The sequence below is a fragment of the Haliotis asinina genome, chromosome 12 (assembly GCF_037392515.1).
Source record: "Haliotis asinina isolate JCU_RB_2024 chromosome 12, JCU_Hal_asi_v2, whole genome shotgun sequence".
Lineage (NCBI taxonomy): Eukaryota > Metazoa > Mollusca > Gastropoda > Lepetellida > Haliotidae > Haliotis > Haliotis asinina.
Genome location: NC_090291.1, coordinates 38,637,765 through 38,651,415, shown reverse-complemented (window position 1 = coordinate 38,651,415; position 13,651 = coordinate 38,637,765). Strand labels below are relative to the sequence as shown.

General features: G+C 40.2%; 1 pseudogene; it reads left to right on the top strand.

Annotated features, from left to right (window-relative positions):
- The first annotated feature begins 3,017 nt into the window (after positions 1-3,017).
- Positions 3,018-13,651, top strand: part of LOC137257496 (uncharacterized) — a 70,352-nt pseudogene continuing 59,718 nt past the window's right edge.

The following is a 13,651-nucleotide window of genomic DNA, read 5'->3' as shown; positions in this document are numbered from 1 at the left end:
CATGCTTGCCATAAAAGGCGACTATGCTTGTCGCAAGAGGCGACTAACGGGATCGGGTGGTCAGGCTCGCTGACTTAGTTGACACATGTCATCGGTTCCCAATTGCGCAGATCGATGCTCATGTTGTTGATCACTGGATTGTCTGGTCCAGACTCCATTATTTACAGACCGTCACCATATAGCTGGAATATTGCAGAGTGCGGTGTAAAACTAAACTCATTCACTCACTCACTCACTGTGAGATTAACCCTAGAATATGGCTTCAGCAGCCATGGTTTCAGAGGATAAGCCGGATCTCCAAGGATAACTATGGGTATGGAAGCAACTCGATCAGGAAGTGTTATCTGCATGTGTTGTCTTGGAAACAACGTGTTGTTCTCTCCGTTGTGAAATATTTCAGAGTTATTGAAAACACGTGTGTCGTGCACACGACCAGGCCTGCCGATGTTGATATCCCTCGGAATGTATCTGCAATCATACACCCCTTGAAACAGAATGGAATAAAACCCTTTGTGATTCAAATAGTCGCCATGAGCGACCTCACGAGCCTTGATTGGTATGTGACATCCGTCAATGCATCCAGCACAATTAGGGAAACCCCATAATGTTTCATATCCTTCAGTAACATCTCTCAGATCTTCACCTTTTTGGAAATTTCACAAATTTTATCAGTGAGTTCTTCCACAAGGACACTGCAAACATCGTGAACACATAGTGTTGCCGTTGATTTTGCAACACCAAATAGATTTCCTAGTGTCCGATATTCACAGGTTGACGCCAACCAATATATTGCAATAGCAGTTTTTTTCGGTGTAGACAATGGCTCTCGAACGGGGTATGGGTCTAGTTTAAGGCGATCTTCCAGCATGGAATGAATGAAGACAAAAGTATTCTTCTTCATCCTGAAGTTATTCAACCACTGATCATCATCGAATTCTTTCCCACCAATGTTGCCTTCTGTCCAACTTCCACAGGTATTTCTCTCGTGATATTCCAAGGGTCAGCCCCATACATATTCTCATTACAAAACGACGCTTTCACCTTGAAAAGAAGTAGTCTTTCCTTGACTGTTCTCCTTCATGTACAGCTGACAAATGATGTCATTTTACACATTTGACCATGGTTTATTAATAGTCCATGTGAACGCTTAACAAATTTGCATTTACACACCTGAGTAAATATACACATGTGGAAATTTACACACGTGGGCAAATTTCTGTCATGTGAACTAGACTTACACAGTTTAACTATTGATGACGATACAAAATAGAAACAGGCTGTAGATCGAATGTTGATCTGAATGTTGATCACCGCACTGGGGACGATACTCACTGAGCTACATAAAGGGTTCTTACAATAACGTCATTCCCTCATTTTTGCAGGAGCGTAAAAAACACGGGTTTGCACATGATTGTTGCTAAATCGACTGGGCAAGCCCTCAGTACTGCCTTAACATATTAAAGCTTTGGAACCTAATGTATGGTGGTCATCGCTTTATCACCCTGCAAAATCTGGGCGACATCGCGACAAAGCCAGAAAAGGAAATAGCTAAAACACGACACACGCTATAGCCATAACACGACACGAAATGGCGATAACAAGACACGGGCTTATACGAAAAGGTCTGGTTTGCTCCGCCCTGATTATATGCTTGCAAGGAGAAAAAAAATGTTTTATACCTGAATGCCAGCTTCTACATGCCTCTCAAGAACCATATGCAGTTTTGTTGAACTGCGAAAGAATTAACAACATTGAAGAGGTACGAGTCAAGTACTTCTACAACAGGCAGAACGAGCAATACAAATTAATGAGGCTAATAAAATTTTATGGCATTGTCAGCACTGTCGTTGAAACCCAGGAACCTCTTTAATGCCATCCTTATTCTGTTATCTTTCATTATATATTATGTGAAAGAATCTAAACTGTTTCAACCTTTGAAGGGTCTAGAACATTTAGGACCCTTGAAGGTCCCGGGGTAGAATAGGCCTTCACCAACCCATGCTTGCCATAAAAGGCGACTATGCTTATCGTAAGAGGCGACTAACGGGATCGGGTGGTCAGGCTCGCTGACTTGGTTGACACATGTCATCGGTTCCCAATTGTGCAGATAGATGGTCATGTTGTTGATCACTGGATTGTTTACAGACCGCCGCCATGTAGCTGGAATATTGCTGACCTCGGCGTAAAACTAAACTCGCTCACTCTAGATAATTTGGAGTCAGATTGTAAACATGCAGATTGTAAACACCAAGAGAAAATTATCTTGAAGGTTAAAGTTATCTTTTAGGATATTTATATAGCACACATACCCATGCAACTATTGCTTGCTCAAGGCGCTGGTATTTGTCTTCCCCCGATCACTGGATGTCCGTCTTAGCGACTCATCGTAGTATCAGTCTCAACTCCCTGGGGAGTATACAACTCTTCCTGCCACTAGGCGCACCTATTAAAGTTTATCACACTTCAGGCGTACGGCTTAGGATGGAGGTATGTTGTTTACAACTTCTGGTGCAAAACCAGAAGTTTTGTAAATTACGCTATGAACTTGGCTATTTGTGGAAATACAATCATTGTTTGTGGCAGACAATTTTATTTTTCTAACACTCTCAAGCATAAACGTATAACGCTAAACTCCCTGAACAATTAATTGTTTTCGATATAGCCCCAGACCCTACAATATGAGACGGTTTGTCCCATATCAGATACTCATTGTCTAATTCATAGTCCCGTTATCGCTGAAACTACAATTGATAGTGTAAGGTCGTCTACATCATTGGCTGAATCAGTCTATTGAATTATTGATGACTCGGACTCGAGAAGTAACGGTTTCATTGCCATCCTCGTGGGTTACGTCGTTTCATTTGACGCCGAAGCAATCTGAAATATGTAAGAAGGTTGATGAGATGACTATGTTCCATCGCAGAGTTGTAACTTTTCTGTACATTCACGAGGTTATGAAGTGGATAAATTGTAACAATTGTTTTCACTTGTTTACTCCATTACAACACGACAAGTACATGACACAAGGCTACAGGAAGTTTGAAAGTGATTCTCTATATGGGTGTGCTTCTGAATGCCTGATGTCCTCCTCTTGTCGCTCCATTGGCTATGAACCCGAGACACGCACTTGTTTCCTCAACAGGGACAGCAGTGGACGTGGGAGACTCAACCACAGACCAGGATTCATCTTCACCGACATTGAAAACTGGCCACAGGTAGATAATGTCATACATACGTATACATATGCATTATATTTATTATACGTCAATGTAATTCTGTTGCCTGGGAACTTGCCGAACAGATATTTTGACAAGAGCTGCAACTCTCAAGGCATCAACAAGTTTTGCAAAACTATTTCACGGACTCGTGTGTACGGAAGGGTCTGTGATGCAGTTGTGTATTTTGGTCCTTATATCATCTATTCCCATATTCTTTGCTGGTGAGCATTTTGACTTGGCTTTCCATGTGTTTGTGATGGAAGCCACCGTTATGACGGTTAATAGCATAATATATATTGCAGAAGCATTTAATCAGTGGTTTGGTTCTATCCAAACGAGTGGCGATGTATGACATTCTCTTGTTGGTTCCAGGGTTTGAGTGGAGACTGCTCTGAGATGTCGTGCACAAAGACGTCCAGGTGTCACGTTGATAGAATGCGCCGTGCTACATGTGTGCCTGGTAACAGATCACATTTTTTGTTTAAACTGAAAATCAAAAGAAAGTACATCCATTCCATCTATTATGAACCTCGATAGTACAAGGCAGCCATTGTCCACGGCCATTCCCACTCCCATTATACGTACTTTGGCTTTCTCTTCCCACAGTGGTTACTTGTCACACCTTCCTACGTAACCTCTGTTCTAATACGACCCTTTCATGGTGCGAGTATTCAAGACTCGTGATTGGAGGCAATCAGATTTAGTAGTGCAGTCATCGATCTTGTTTCAAAAGTGATCGTTTGAAAGATCTCGCGATCGGTAATTTCCGGATGCATCGTGAAAACTAGAACCTCTTCCCGAGCGCGATACTCAAATGTTTCTTCTAGACAGACCTCAGTCATGTCATTTTTGTTTCTCCACATTGCTTGCATTTGTCAAGTTGAATTTAAGTTGATGTAACACGTGTTGTGATTGGACAGAAAAAAAGGGAGATAAATCTGCTGCCATTTTTGCCGCTAGGGGATTTTATGAGAACCGCGAAATATGGCCGTATTAGAACAGAGGTTCGTAGGAAGATATGACAAGTAACCTCTGTGGGAAGAGAATGGTACTTTGGTGGAAATATGGTAAATTCCATAATTCTAATAGAATGTATGGCCGAAACAGTAAAACCACCATATATTGTTGTTTTCGGTGTTTCAAGTTTAGATTATTCTGCTCCAGAGTTTCGGGGATGTCAGTACCCACCGAAAGTAGTCGGTATGCGCAGAAGCTATGACGGTGTTTATGAAGGAGCTGTGGCGACCTACCAGTGTGAGCGGGACTTCTGGCTCTGTCGTAATGGCACAGTCAGAACCTGTCAGCATGATGGGCAGTGGGACGACATGCCTGGTCAGTGTGGCCAGTTTAGATGGCATTTCCCAGTAAGTGGAGTGAGTGGGTGAGCGAGTGAATGAGTCAGTGGAGTTTTACGCCGCACTCAGTGAGTGAGTGGAGTTTTATGCCACACTCAGCAATATTCCAGCAAAATTTATATGGCAGTGGTGTGTAAGTGATCGAGGCTGGAACAGACAATCCGGTGATCATCAGCATGAACATGGATCTGCTCAATAGGGATCTGATGACATGTGTTAACCAAGTCAGCGAGAGTGACCACCTGATCACCTTTAGTTGACTCTTACGACAAACATGGGTTACTGAAAACCAAGTCTAACCCGGATCTTCAAGGGTTTGTGTCTTGTGTGTATGAAGGCTTCTAGAGTATCCAAGGTCAAATGAAAAGTGAAATGTTTCTCGTGTCACTTTTATTTGTGCGCCTAGCAATTTTTATTGCCATTCTAAATAAAATAATTTTGACTTGCTGGCGTCCCGATCATCCATTTGTTCAATATAAAAATGAGTGTCTGTAAGAACGAGTGTGACTGAACCTACAACTCATTAACACGTGATAAACTTCCAAAGTTCCACAAGAGAGAAAATAAATATAAATGTGTTTCCTTCCTCGTCACTTTTTTCTATCAAAAATTATAAAAAAGTCCTACCGCCCTGAAACATTTAACTATTTTTATGCAGCCTAAATAACACTCCATATCAGGATACATTCTGAATCACACCTACGAGATTCGATCTAGTACACAATTCATGGATATTCTTTAGGCTACGGTAACGCCATTGGTGTTTTTTTTTTTTTTCTGTCGACCATTGATATAATTATCCCGACTACCCTATATTCTACGTCCAAGATGCGGGTTAGAATCCAGTTAGGCAATCCAGGCAAACATCATGAGCATTGTTTTACGCAGCTTGGATACGACATGTGTCAACCAAGTCAGCAAGTCTGACCACCCCATTCTGTTAGTCACCTCTTACAACAAGCACGGGTTAAGGGAAATCAATTCTAATCCGGATTCATATCTAATCCGGTCTCATGTTCGGTAGATAAAATAACGGTAGATAAAAATTTGTCCATTTCTATTGAAACAAAATATGAAAGACGAAAATATAACCGATGAAAAAACGCATACTAAAAATAACGTACGTACAAAATGTTTTGTGTCGGTATCATGTTGCAGTGTGGTATGGCCCCAACTTAAGGCCGACGTTACCCTCTTCGTTTAAGCAAGAGTTTGCAATGTGAGACAGATAATATACATTTGCACTTGTAGACGCTGCCGTTCAAAGAACCCATACCGTGCGGACCAGCCAGCAAGGTCAAGGTTGACGTCAGGGCAACAGCAACCAAAGCTGTTAGGTAACTAAATTACAACTAAACTAAGCTGAACAGAAAGGTTTTAGCGACATTTTTATTTTTACAAGAACTGTTGCTGTTAAGTTTGATCATGTTTATTTGAGAATCTCAAGGTTTAATTACTTCGTATTTAAATGAACTGGTTCTTCAGATGACAACCGTTGTTAGACCACTCACACTTCATCATCATCATCATCATCATCGTCGCCGTCGTCGTCGTCAACTTTCTTCAATTTCAACCTTTCAATACCAGATAGTTGTGGTTATAATTGTTTTACTTCAAAATAGGACGTGATTTTGAACTGTTGTTGAGATCACGTGGACACTAGTTTTGTTGGGGCAGTATTACTGTTAGAGATCTTATTTATTTCAGATGGTATGTGTTGATCGAGACAGGCAAAGACGTCCTGTACATGGTAGACTTTCGGTTTACATATGGATACGTTGCTAACTGTACCGTCATCAACACTGAAATAGGGGGCACGTGGGGTGCGGAAGTTGTCTTTCCATATCTTCCCGTGACTCTGGGGAAGGAATCTAGGGTCGTTATAACCCTCGAGTCGGGTGTGTATAAGGTGAGCGCCCTTGGATAACTACCAGTATTTTCTTTGATTGTACTTTAAACCTCCTGTTGAATGACGGAGGCGTGTAGATAATTAAGTAGGGATCAGACAATCCAGTGATCAACAGAATGAGTATCGATCTTCGCAGTTGGGTAAGGGTGACATGTGCAGACCAGGTCAAAGAAACACCCTGATCAAGAAATGTCAGCAGTCGCCTCTAACACGATAAACAAGTGTCGTTGATGACCATCTCTAACCCGGGTGTAAGCCAATATTTATTGTGAAAAGAGGGGATGTCAGAAAAAACATGGCAATTAACATGGATCACTTCAAACTTCGAGGTATGATCTGCCAACGCGATACATCTTCTTATCTAACAAATTTAACACCAAAGTAAATGTAGTACAAAATAAGATAAACCAAGTCATTACCCCACAGTCGCGTCTTTTGTTGTTTTAAAGTTCATCGGAATTTTATTTCTTGCTGTTTCTAAAACAACACGACTTAGTACACGATGTGTTTGATGGGTACCTTGTCCGGAACATATCTCAGAAGCTGTGCATGATAGGTTGATGTAATACTGTAATCACTAATCGGTAAATAACAAACTAATATTTACCATGCATAGAAAGTGTTGTGGAATCCTTGGCGCTGATCGTTGTAACATTATTCCCAGCAACATCAGACACGTCTTTGTCCCGAAGTGTGAAGCTGGGGTGTGTATACAGGCCCTCGCGTCTTTGCGAGGATTAAAGATTTAAAAAATATTGTTTCAATATTGTTTAAGGCTACACATCACAATAACGTACATCTGTTGTGCTGTTAGGCATTTCGAGTCGGGGGTCATCTCAAAATTTTCTGTGTTGTCATAATCCTTAATCCTCATAAAGACATGTGGGTGTGTGAGTACATTTGTTGAATACCCTTAATTCAGTTCCTGTATAGTGCGTGCCGATTAGAGGAATCAATCACAACAACCCACTTGACAGTGTGTCTCCAACGGAAATCTTCGTTACCCTTCAGAAATCAACAACAAACAAGCAATCAAAGAAAAAAGAAAGAAAAAACAAAAACAAAAATCAACAAAAAACAAACAAAAAAAACCCCCTGCTCATCAAGGTTGGCTAGCCTAGCGGTTCAGGGGTTCGCTCGTTACGCAGAAGACCTGGGTTCGATTCCGCATGCGCCCATTTCTGGTGTCCCATATGCGTGATATTGTTGAAATATTTCTAAAAGCGGCGTGACATCATATTCACTCACTCTCTTCCAGCTGACAGTTGATCGGGTCCCGCTCTACACGTTCAAGGAGAGAGAGGTCGGAGCATGCCCAGACTTCATCGCTATCCTGGGTGACGCAGCTGTGAGACTCGTGGAAGTCACAACCGGATGAGTTTCTGTTATTTTGGACCTCACCACTGACCAGCTACCTTGTATTAGTAGTGCTGGGACATTAATATGTCTTGATTTAACAGGCGCCGCACTTGTTCGATTAACTACTTCTTTCTCTGGTGTAAGATGTGCCCGTTTAAAACTTGTATTTTGTATTTTGAATTAAGTATGAACTTCGATCGGATGGAAAAATAATTTTATTTTATTTTTTTAAAGTTCTCAGAGTAGTCAAACCCCGTTGTGTCGAACTCGTCGGGTCCAAGGGGAAAGTTCGACTTATCCGAATGTTCGACACATCCGTCAGCATTGAAAAGACCAAGAACCAACACGACCACGGTGCTTAACACATCGTTTTTTTGCAGTAGGATACACATACAAACAATATATCTTTGCAATAAACGTTTACGACAGTATTGATCTTTAAATTACAACATGTACAAATGTAAATCAATTCAATCACTTTATTCGTCATGACAAATAAATATGCATACAAAAAGATAAGAACAAGAATAATGTAACAAACTCACAAGCGATCCCATTTAGTTGACAGCACTAATTCATTTTCAGTGAGTATAAAAAGTTGTATAGTTCATACAAACGGAATCGGAATGTACATACGTGTACATGTGGGGAATTTATCTCTTGAAAAAACCCGAAATTACAGTCTGTTTGGCGTTCGGGCATGGCATTACAGCAGAATTGCTCAAAAAGTTTCTTAATGTATTAAGCCGGTTGGCTGAACAAATGCCTCTTTGATTTTATCAGCATTTTTATTCCATGTAGAAAGTGTATTTCTGGGTATGCCAAATTCAGTTGCAATTTCTGCTTTGGATTTTCCACCCGACTCCACAGCTATGACAGCCTCGTATTTTGTCTCTATTGTCTTCACAGATAATTTTCGCTTTTTAGGTGTAACATGCGATCCAGTTATCCCCCAGGGCTGATCGGGTCCTTCGCTGAATTGCTCTGCCACCGTACTGGTTAAAAAATTGATCCTACACCTTAAATACTAAACCAAAAACAAAACATCAATTTAGATAATCCAACTCCGTTTCCCTCACTTCTCATTTTGTATTTTCAAGGAAATCACATGACCGCTAACATAGACTGTCACATGACAACAACATACGCCATTGTTTTTTTTAGAGATATCCTGTCTGTCCGTGATCAACGTGTCACTGGTAACAACTTAGTTATGGTTACTTGTTTGAGTAAAGTTCAGTTGGTAAGTGTGCTGACAATGTGTGTATAGATGCGTAGTTAAACATGTCACTTGATTGTTGAGTCCGTTAATCGTTACTTTTGATTTTTAGGTGGCACGTTTATGAGGATGACTTCCGATTGCGCGACTGAAGTTTTCAGTTGCAACAACCAGCTTTGAAGGTTCGAGACAAAAGGGTAAATTTGTACTTGTTAGAGCCTTTGGGGACCCTAAAATGAGTTCGACACAACCGGGAATTCGACACATCTAGTATTCAGTTTGTGACCAGCTGTCATTCCGGTAAAATTCGAGGCTTTGTTGTTGTTGTTTCTGTAATTGTTATAGATTTTACGTGCACTTAACAGCCGGAAGGATGCGGCACAAGCGGTGACTCATACTACTGTCTAGGTCATACCATCAACTTGGTTCCGTTATCGTGCACACAAGTATAGTGAAATAAATATAGGTTATCACGCGAGTGTGTTTTGGGATGGTTAATATCCTGCATTGGGAATAAACATTGTATTTAGCGAGGCTCTTACTTTAAAATTTAAAAAAATGTGATTTCATTTGCCACAGATCATGAAACTAAACTTCCTGCGATGTGCCCGCATATCTATGACGTCACAAATATGTGCGTAGTAATACGTGACGTCACAAGCTCGGTGACGCAGTTTTCTACTGATCACTCATTTGACTGCGTTACGTCATGTAGCTCCCAGTACGTATTTATGTTAAAGCACGATTGGTTGTCAAGACATTTCAGCTTACGTTTAAAAAATAACCACAAACTCGAGTGGAACTTCAGAATCCTTCAAGCAACACTTTGAACAACAGATACAATTTAATGTTCGTGTGAGTTTGTGTACCTTCGTAGCCCTACGAAGTTCTTAAGCCCATTCTTAACACATTGGATACGACCAAAGTTAAGAATTCTTAGGGCTACGAACGTTTCGAGAATAAAGGCCCTGGATTCCTGTGCTGTTCTCTCGCTAACACTGACATTCGGTCGGGGAACTGATGTTGGTATCTTTGAGAGCCAATGGATTTCTATCTTCGCTTTGTAATCTACTCCATCTATCATAACCAGGCATGACGTTTCTGAGATCCAACCACTGGCAGTGCCGCTGTCAATCCGCACAGACCGCCGACCCTCGGCGCCGTGTTTGTTTACACTGTGAAAGTAGTCCCTAAAATTTGCATATGACCTCCCTAATTTGCATAGGTATCCGTATATGACCCCAACGGATACCGAAAATATCCGTTGGCTTTATCCTGCCGAGAACACTACCCATTGCATGATAAATGTCAGTTATACCTTAGTCGGCCACTTCATTGCGAGATATTTCTTTAAATGTAATTAGAAACCACCAATCCATTTCCGTCGATTGTACGATTCCAGTTATATCACGAACGTGTGTTTGTAAACTACAATCAAATACATTTTCCGAGGGAAAGGAGTCAGTCTGTAATATTATATCATAGCTGAGTTTATGCATAGCTCGTTCAAAAAGAAACGAGTCACTTAATCGATATCTTGTTTGTATTACACCATTGCGTCTGCCTTGCCTGTTTAAGGTCGATTTAAAAATTCGGAAAAACCGGGTCTTCTCAACTGGCTCTCTGGACTAATTAGTTGGGACCGTTGTCTATCAAGAATGGCATTCCCCTTTAGAGGATAGCTCATGGTAGGAATATTGCTTTCAAAACTTTCAAAACCTGAATTTCATCGAAATACTTTAACATTTCATTAAAAATCTATTTGTAAACCAAGGAAAAACATATTCATGAATATATTCTATATATTTTTCTAGAATCATGGAAAAAGACCTTAAAGGCTACAATGATAGGTTTACAAAAAACCTCAGTATAAACTCTCTACAAACGGATTTCATGATTTCACATAAAGGTTCAAGAACGTTTTATGACAAATTGCTATCTTATGGTGTGTTACCACATACCTGCCGTAAATGGGAAAATATATTCAAAGATATTGATTTTGAATGGCCCGTGATCTTTAGTCTATGTGAAAAAATGTAAAAGATGTTAAACTTTAAGATTTTCAATATAAATTTTTGCATGGAATTATTTATACTCAACGAGAACTTTTCAAGATGAAATTAGTTGACAATTTTAAATGTACGTTCTGTAACGAAGCGGATGAAAACATTTGTCATATATATTGGGAATGTGAGAAGACCGAACAATTTTGGAATGAACTTCAAATTTGGATTTATCAAAACATACACGAACTACAGCTGCCAAAATATCACGATTGGTTTGGTATTCTGAATGTTAACCTACTACATTATCACACGGTGCTTTCTGCTAAAACATACATCTATAACAACATAATACCCAACTTAGAAAACATTGCAATGATTTAAAAGATGTGTTCATGCTGGAAAAAATATTTCCAGAGGAAACAAAGTTTTCGATACATTCTCAAAAAATGGTCTCCTCTATTCACACTATCTGATTTAGAATGACCAATGTTTATTGCTCAACTACTATGTGCAATATACCTATATAACTAAACATATATTTAATGATTCAACATTGTATACTCACACATTACTACATGTATCAATACCCTCGAACCTTGAATTGATGCGAACAATAAGAAAAAGTGAATAAAAAAATGAATAAAAATAAATAATAAAAAGAAACAAGGTAGAAGACTGTCCAGTGAAAATTGAACTTGATCCTGATATCCTGATATCCTGATATCACTAGTTAATATACTGTTAAATATACTGATTTTGTGTATGTCCATGTTCACAGTGATCTTCGTATGTAATACATCAAAGATGATTTGATTTTAATGTCACCGATAAATGCTTGAGCAATTATTTTAGTGACGAAGAAGGAACCTGTATTATAGATAATAAATATATTCAGTCTTTCATTATATATCAAACATGTATCAGCAAAATGGAATGAACACAACACAACGTGAAAATCGTCATGTTTAACGTCTTACATATCTGGGGATTCGAACTCTGGTCTTAAGCATGCCAAGCGGAAGCTGAATCATTAGGCTACCCCATCGTCCCACAAATCTTTTGACCTTGGCCCGGTACACAATGACTGGGTAACTGCCATGGAGCCTAATGTTCAAGATGAATTGGTGCTCATCATTAGCAGTGAGCATGACAGCATGTTTTACTGACGATTGAATGCACACGGACACCTCCGGCGCTAGTGGATTCATCTCTCTCTCTTTGATTGACATTCTACGTGACCAATGAGGTTGTCGCTTTCATTACCTGCGCAGGCATCCGTTCGTTCTCTTCGCACAGAGCTTACTTGTCATATCTTCCTACGAACCTTTGTTCTCATACGTTCATTTATCAGAGCGAGTGTTCAAGATTCGTGATTGGTTGCAATCAGATTTCGTTGTGCAATCAGTGACGTTGTTTCAAAAGTGTGTTTCATTAGTAAGACCTTGCTAATTTCCGTTTGCTTCGGGAAAACTAGAACCTCTTCATTGCGTTGATTCACAAATATCCCGTTCTGAAAATCTCAAGCATTCGTGTATTTAATTTGGTACAGAATTCGGAGTCTAAAGAAGATTATTCGGCCAAAGAATTAGTTAATGTTACTTGTTTCTAGATATTGATCTTCCAAAAGATACCAATCTCAGCACTCTGGGCGTTTCCACTTCCATTGGAACTTCCAGCGCTAACGCTGGTCCGACACCATCTTGTCCACCGACCATTCCTCCACAGTCCCGCTTTGCTCAGGTTGATGAGAATGGTCAAGAAGACAGGTGCGACATCAAGGTAGATGACCCATTCGGAATTTACCAAAAATTATCATGGCAGTCTATCAGACCGATTCTCTTGAGCCCAGACAGAGACTATATGAGTCAGACAATCGGTTTTGACCGGTATCCTCTTTCAAGGAACATGCGTCACACACGGCTCCAGGTCCTTCTTTGTTCCAGCAACACAAGTCAAAGTTATAATGCGTTGAGAACGTGTGGTACACTTCGCGTGGTGTCGGTACAAACACGTTCGGTAAAGTGATGAAGGAAATCAATACGTGTGCTAACCTGTCGAACGAGTACACAACTGACTGTCTTCATGTCTCAAGCAGGTAGTGAAAATCTCGAAGTCTGTAAGATAACTGGCCATAAAAATGACCAGAACTGGAAATCTAATTGCGCCGAATCCAGTACTTCTGGATTTACTTAGTTTTACGCCGCACTCAGCAATATTCCAGCCATATGGCAGTCTGGACCAGACAATCCAGTGACCAACAGCATGAACATCGATCTCCGCAAGTAGAAGCTGATGACATTTGTTAACCAAGTCAGCGAGCCTGACCACCTCCCGTTAGTCGCCAAGCAGTCACACCACAAAGATGAACTTCCCAACCTCGTCCAGATTGGTCTGTCTCTGCCGCTTTATACAACACACTGTGAACGCACCTTTTCATATCCAAACCAAATACAATACTATTAAAATTAAAGAATAGATTAGGCTGTGGTATCTCGGACAAACGCCTTCAAGAACGGCTTCATGGAAAAACCCTGTCAAATCATAAGTTTAAAAAAAACTCGGAAAAACTCTGATTCAATTGATAG